We start from the raw sequence: 7559 nt of genomic DNA, 5'->3' as shown, positions 1-7559 counted from the left end.
ACATCTTCTAACACAATTTTTGAGTTTTTATAAATTATCTCATAATTTATTAATATGCTTAAAATCAACATGCAAATTACAAGCCTAAGCTCTGATACCACTTGAAAGATCATAGATCCTAATTAGACACTCTAATTAAATGTCAAATTATCTCATAACTTGATTTTATGTGATCTATGTAACATGCATGCAATATAAAAGCATATTAATATAAAAGAAGAGGAAAATAATTTTCCTTACATTGAGAAATGGTAGTATTTGGGCACAACCAAGATCACCTATCTTGGTTGTTCTTGAGCTTAAAATAAATGGCAAGATCCTCCATCTTCAATTGTCCAAAATAGAACACCTCCTTTCTTAAGCACCCAAGAACTTACCCAACAACCTTACTAATATTAACTAGATATTAATAAGATTACCCTTGATAATATATAAATATTACTAACAATCTTAGTAACAATTTTGTTTACTAACATCTTTGTAAATTATGGTTTTAGAGAGAAAGACCAACAAGCTTTTCACATGCAAATACAAAAAATGAAGTAGTGTGTAAAAAAAAAATGAGCAATTGTTGGTCCATAAAGAGGAGGAAAACCGGGTGGGAGTTGGTGGAGTGAGGGAGTGTACTTGTTATTATTTTTGTCCAATCTTATCTCACATGCAAATGATCATAAGATGACTTATGGAAGAAACAACAAGTAAAGTGAAATGATTATGTCTATAATCATCCACTACACTCCATTTACACGGTCCAATGTCCCATTTACGGGTCCATTTTGGTTCTTATATTTGTCGCACAAATACGTGTAAATTTTATTTAAACATCGTATCATGTTTAAATGCTTCCAATTAATTTCGTCTAAATCACTCCGTAAATATATGTGTACCGCTACACATATAGTTTACTTACCAATACTAATCACATTAATCAATTAGTACTAATTTAATAATTAACTGCTTAATCATTAATTCCCGTCTCAAATAATTTATTATTTAATTATCGCATAATTAAATAATAATTTCCTCACCTCGAGTTCACAACTCGATATCTCTCTAAATCAATCTAATCGGTTAATCTTTTAGTCATTTTAACAAGGGACTAATTTAAATTGTATCTCATACAATTAATTAGCTTTCGTGTTGGGACTCGTTCCTTTAGGTGTGACCGAAAGGGACCAAATGAACACCGCCGTCTCACGACGAAACGTCAAACTCTAGTTGGCCAACCGTTACCGATATACGTTGATCAGCTGACTAGTATTACCAATGAATATCCCATGCATATTCCTTAATGAGATTTAATAATATTATCTCGCACTATTGTGGAGGACAAATACTCAAACATGTTGCCCCTGCATTCTTCAGGCCAAAGGGCATTGCTGTGTAGCAGTATATGCCTCTTTCCGTGATGAATGCAAAGTGTTCTGGTCGATGGGTGCATCTTAATCTGGTTGAATCAACTTGAGGAGTCCATAAATGTTAGGAGTTCATGTCCTGCTGTAGCATCTACCATTGCGTCTAAATGAGGGAGTGGAAATGGATCTTTTGGGCAGGCTTTGTTGAGGTCTGTGTAGTCTACACAAACTCTCCATTTACCATTCTTTTTTTGTACTACTACCACATTGGCTAGCCAATCAGGGAACATGACTTCTCTTATCATCCCCATATCCAATAGTTTGTCCACTTCTTCATTAATAATAGCATTTCGTTCAGAGGCAAACTTTCTTCTTTTCTGTTGCACAAGCTTATAAGATTTGTCAATATTTAGTTTATGTGTAATGATGTTTGCATCTATACCAGTCATATCAAAATATGACCAGGCAAAACATGAAGATTTATTTTTAAGAAAGTTTACTAATTTTGGTCTGATGTTGTCAGGGACATCAGATCCTATCAGTACATGCCTGTAAGGATACTCAGGGTCTAAAATTACTTGATCTGTCTCCATTTTGGTTTCTGCCATGTAAGTTATCCTGACAGGGTACTGTAACTGCTAGGCGAGAGACTTACCTGCCTTGGAGGGTTTCAATGACTCAGTATAACATTCCTGAGCAGATTTTTGTTCATGTTTTATGGTTGCTACTCCCCATTCCGTTGGTATTTTGATGTATTGGTGGTAGGTGGAGGGTATGGCCCTCACATTGTGGATCCATGGTCTTCCTAGGATGGCATTGTGGGATGACAGGCAGTCCAGGACTCCAAATCTTTTGTATGAGGAGACTCCTTCCACATATGTGGGCAGGTGTATTTCTCCCAGTGTATTCTTTGTTTCTCCACTGAATCCTACCAGGACATTAGATTTCTTTATGATTTGACTTTCATCAATCTTCATTACTTTGAGAACATCAAGCATGATCAGGTTCACCGAGCTGCCTCCATCTACCAGGATTCTCATGACTCGTGCAGTTCCTATTTGCATGGTGATAACCAGGCTATCATGGTGTAGATCAGGAATACCCTGCATATCAGTGTCGTCAAAAGTAATTTGAGGTAAATTTCTAGGTTTAAAAGGAGATTTCATTTTTGACTCCTGGCTATTTTCTTTGCAGCCGAACGGTCAGGCCACAAATCTCATATCCTCCATTGATGAATTTGACATCATAGATGGATGGTCTTTGGGGGTAGGTCACGTTGTTGCCTTTCTGGGTTCTTTCTTGTTCCATCATCTTCCATGTTCTTTGTTGGCATCAGGTCTTTCAGATATCCCTTCATTAGCAGGTAGGCCACTTGCCTGTGCAATCCCAGGCATTCTTCTATTGTGTGACCTATATCCATGTGGAATTCGCACCATGTTGTAGTATCCTTCCTTGAGTTGGGGTTGTCTGACTTCTTTGGCCATTTGATAATGTCTCCCATATTGTCAAGTCTCTTGATTAGTCCTGCAATGTCAACAGAGAAGTTATATTCTTGGATAGGGGGATAAGTATAGGAGTTACCTCGTTGTTCATGTGTGTAGTTAACTTCTGATCTGTCACGTCTTGTGTAAGGGGATAGCCTGGAACTGCTCCCTCTGTGGTTGGAACTTTTTCTGTTAACTTTGTCATATCCTGAATTGTTGTCAGTGTTGTCTGCCTTGTAGCCTTTATCTTCTTCCAGCCGAATATAGCCTATGGCTAATGCCTGGACATCTTCAAAGGTATGACAGGGCTTCATGGTCATTGCATCGTTGAAGTCACTATCATGGGGTAGGTAAAATTACAACAACGGGTATGTAACATAAACCCGTTGTCAAAAGACTTCATAATTTTGGAGGGAAAGTTACAACAACGGTTATACATACGACAACCGTTGTTATTTTATTCCCTCCAAAATTTTGAAACACTTTCCACAACGGAGAACACCCAACAACAACGGCTTTTAACCGTGGTGAATACTTTAGACAACGGTTTCACTAAATAAGCAAACCGTTGTAAATACCTTCTACAACGGCCGCTTTAACAACGTCCGCTTTTTTATTTTACAACGGTTTTTACCCGTTGTTATAGGCTGTATCTGTAGTAGTGAATGTATAATAATGACAAGTTAGGGACCCTCCCTACCCATATCTCATATGGAGTCATTAAGGCTATTATAGTCGGGTTTTAAACTTTTAGTGAGAAAATTGCTTACAAAATTGCGAAAAACCTCAAACTATATCTCATAAAGTTCGGTTTATCTTCTTGACTACACCATACTCTATGGTGTCCTTAGGAAAAGGTATAATGTGAACTGGTTCACAATCTTCTTAGTGATTATCAAGGTCATTACTTGATATTACCCATTTGATCTTCAAAGTCATTAATTTGAAACTTCCGATCAACATCTTGATCTTGACGTGCTTTTGATTTACTACTTCATTTTGAAAATATTCCACGTTTCAAAAATCACTTTTATGTCTTATTAAATAGATACGAGGTTTTCATATCTACTTAACATTACGATAAAAGTAACGAAGTATATTTATAACCAACTATCGGCCTTACACATCCGTATGTATATGGTTAATCACCTCACTATTGTGTTTTTTTTCTACAAAAGAAAACATAATTTATGCACACACACCATAAGATTCTCAATCAAATGGTTGTTCGATGTGCTTATCATTTATTCGTTTAAACGAATTTACTTGAGGTTTGATCAATTTGGGTTCACCGAATTAGAGACTTTAAAATCTACAAGATAGTATAACATTTAGTTTTCGTGAAGAATGTAAAATTCCTCTAACTTAAGTGGTCTAAACCAACCACCAAGTTATCATAGGAGTAGGTACAACGTATTGTTTTAAATCACATGAGTGATGCCTTCTATGTATAAACATAGATGATTACATTCTTTTAAAACTAAATTTAGGTACATTTGTCCCTATCGAAATCATTGCTACTCTAGCACCATTTTGATACAAAAATGTCCTATGCTAGACATCTTACGTTTTGTCAATTCATGTAAACTTCTTTACAAAGAAATGACCCGTACTTGGTATCTCATACCAGGATAGTGGAACTAGCCTATCCATTGAGTAGATGTCTCTTTCAACTTTGTTCTATCGCATACATCTAGGGTTGATTCCTCATAACTCCCACTCACTTTCACATTCCTCTTTGATACAATCAAGCAAAAATGAATCTCATGAAGACCTCTCTTCATATCATTCGTGATATTTTATACACTTAGTAAGAGTGAATTACTATAAAGTGAGTGCAACATGTGGCAAAATCTCAACTTCTTGCGAAATTGGACTACCTAACCGTTCAATTGTTATCATATGCCTAAACTCTTTAGTGCATAAACAATCGATTTGACCTTTCTCAAATTGAGCCATTTGACGGTATCATATTGGAGTGTTCTTCGTGTTTTTGAAAACTCTTTTCGCAAACTTTTGAATTACTCTTAAGTAATTAAAACTAATATGTCATCTTCATGACGGAGGTGTCACTTCCGAAATCAAGACTCTCTTGATAAAATGTGACTCCCTTTTAAACTCGTAATAAGAGTTTGCAACATGAAAACCCTTTTTTAAATATGTATGGATGTTAAGTTGTATAATAATCGCAATAATTGTTGTAAGCTTATGTAGGTGAATTAGTAAATCATGTTACCAATCATTCCTACCGAATTCCTTCAAAGAAACCGCTTCCTATGAAAGAACGAAACGAGTATAATAATAAATAGAGGATGAACGGAGGATGAAGTGTGCGATGTCATGTAAATACATTAATGAAAAAGAACGAAAAATAGGAAAAATTAACATTCAATGTTTTAAAAATACTTGTGAAAACATGTTCAACAAGTTTTAACATTTATATAATGATCTCCCACTAAATTATATAAATGATTCCAAGATCCGTCTTTAGACAAAAATAGGCATCGCTTGGACGAAACATCCCATAATTGTGTAAATTCGGTAAGTCAACGCTTGACTAATTCTACCATGAGAACTCTTGGTCGACGGGTTTCAACAAACCCATCTACTAGCCCTGGTATACAAGACCGTCTTATACCCCGTTGAGTCCAACCAACTTTGGCGCGTGATAACCGTTTACCACCCTACTTACCCGAGGTAAAAAGAGAACACCCCGCTTGGGCGAGCGTGGCTCTAATGAACAAGGGATGCATAGGTGTTACTAATTGGTAAGGGCTAATCTCAATTTTAGTTATGTGAGAGATCTTGTCAATTTAGTCATAAATTCCCTATAAGTGAACTAAGTCGGTGAATGTAAATGACGTGAATTGACAATCGCGAAGATAAAATGCACCTGAATGGCGATTTTGGCATGCGCGAAAATAAAAAACAAGCAACCAAGTAAGCATATGAAAAATCCTAGTATGGCCACCTAGTTAATAAAAACTAGACTATTACATATCGGAAACCAACTCCTTGGTCCCTTGCCTCTTCATTCCAAAAGTGGCTCCTCTTGTGGGATTTGGAACACCTTCCAAAAATAGACTCCGTCTCGATGTAATCCGTCTTTTGGAAACGCCGGTAAGAATAACTATTACAATTAAATTACATAGCTATTCCTATTATACATTAATTATTAAAATAAATAAAACTATTAATTAATTATAAACCGACGATACGAGATCGTATTTAATTACAAATAAATCGATATTCCCATTCATTTCGGGTAATAACGATTAAAATAAACTAGGCCATACTAGGTACAACAAGATAAATACTGATATAGAATTAGTAGGTTTTTAATCGCGAAAATTAGGTTATGTAATTGTGCAGCGGAATTGTTATAACTGGCTGTGAAGTTTCAGCAAAATAACGAACTAAATAGACAAAATAGTAGGTTAAACGTGGGAATTGATAAAGGAACAAGATAGATAAGTGAATCTCTCTCAATACCTCGCAAGGTAATCACTCTAAGCACTCAGGGCAACCTCGCAAGGTCTGAATCGTATATCTCGCAAGACTGACGATGAAGGCACACAAAACGTAAAGTTTTATTGTATTTCTATATTCTGCAAAATAGGGTTACAAGAACCCCTATTTATACTAATAGGTCTCCTAACCTTACTTGACTAATAAGATAGCTAGTTTCCTAAACTAATTAGGAATCGATAAACTAATATTTTAAAAAAAAACTAACAACCAGATTTTAGGAATCTAATTGCAACTAGGATTAGGAAATAATTCCTAAACTTATTCGAATTTAATAAAATAGCTAAATAACTAATATTATACGGTTTAGGAAACCGTGTTTGCTAGCTCAGATTCTGCGTGTTGCTAGCTCGGCCTAGGAAACCGTGTCTATCATCCAGCTCCTGCATCAAATACTTTAAATAAATGACAATCATTCATTCAACTTAAATAAATATGCTTAAAATGCCGTAAAATGATGCCAAAATAGCCCTATCCATCAATCGTTGGTATCCATCTCGGTGTTTGTCGATTTAATCGATTTTTAACATGTAAAAATCAATAATCAACTCTTAAATCTCATTTAAGTCCAAACTAATTGTCCAAACTGTTTTGGACCTCAAAATTAGTCCTCACTAATTTTATGATGAATAATTAGTTTGATTTGGTGATATTTTGCTAATTTAATCGGTAAAATCATAATTTTTAAGTAAAAAACCAAAATAATTGAAATATTATCCAAAATATTGAAACAAAAATTTTGAGTATTCTAGAACACTCCCAAGAACACAAAAATGTTAGAAAAAATGCCCCAAAAATCCGGATAAAATTTATGAAGAAAAAGATCGATATTTATCGGTTTTTAACCACTAAAACCAATAAACATTAAAACAAGGTGAAATCACATTTTAAATTTCACTTTTAACTTTTAAATAATATTTTTAAATATACATAAATTTATCATGGGCGGGAACAAACGTTTCAAAATTATGATTAATTTATTTCACTTTGATCGACTTTTATCTCATAAAATCAATAAACATGCAAAACTTCAAACAAACTTTCAACATTTTGCATACAATCAGTAGAAATCATGCATGAAATACCATAAAAATTCCATGGCCCAAATCATCCTTTAACTATTTTTAGTCAATTTATAACTAAAATACGGCATTTTGACCCGGTTTTCTACCAAAAATCATTAAAAATAGCA

This window comes from Silene latifolia, chromosome 11 (assembly GCF_048544455.1).
Source record: "Silene latifolia isolate original U9 population chromosome 11, ASM4854445v1, whole genome shotgun sequence".
NCBI lineage: Eukaryota > Viridiplantae > Streptophyta > Magnoliopsida > Caryophyllales > Caryophyllaceae > Silene > Silene latifolia.
Note: the sequence above shows the minus strand (reverse complement) of the source record.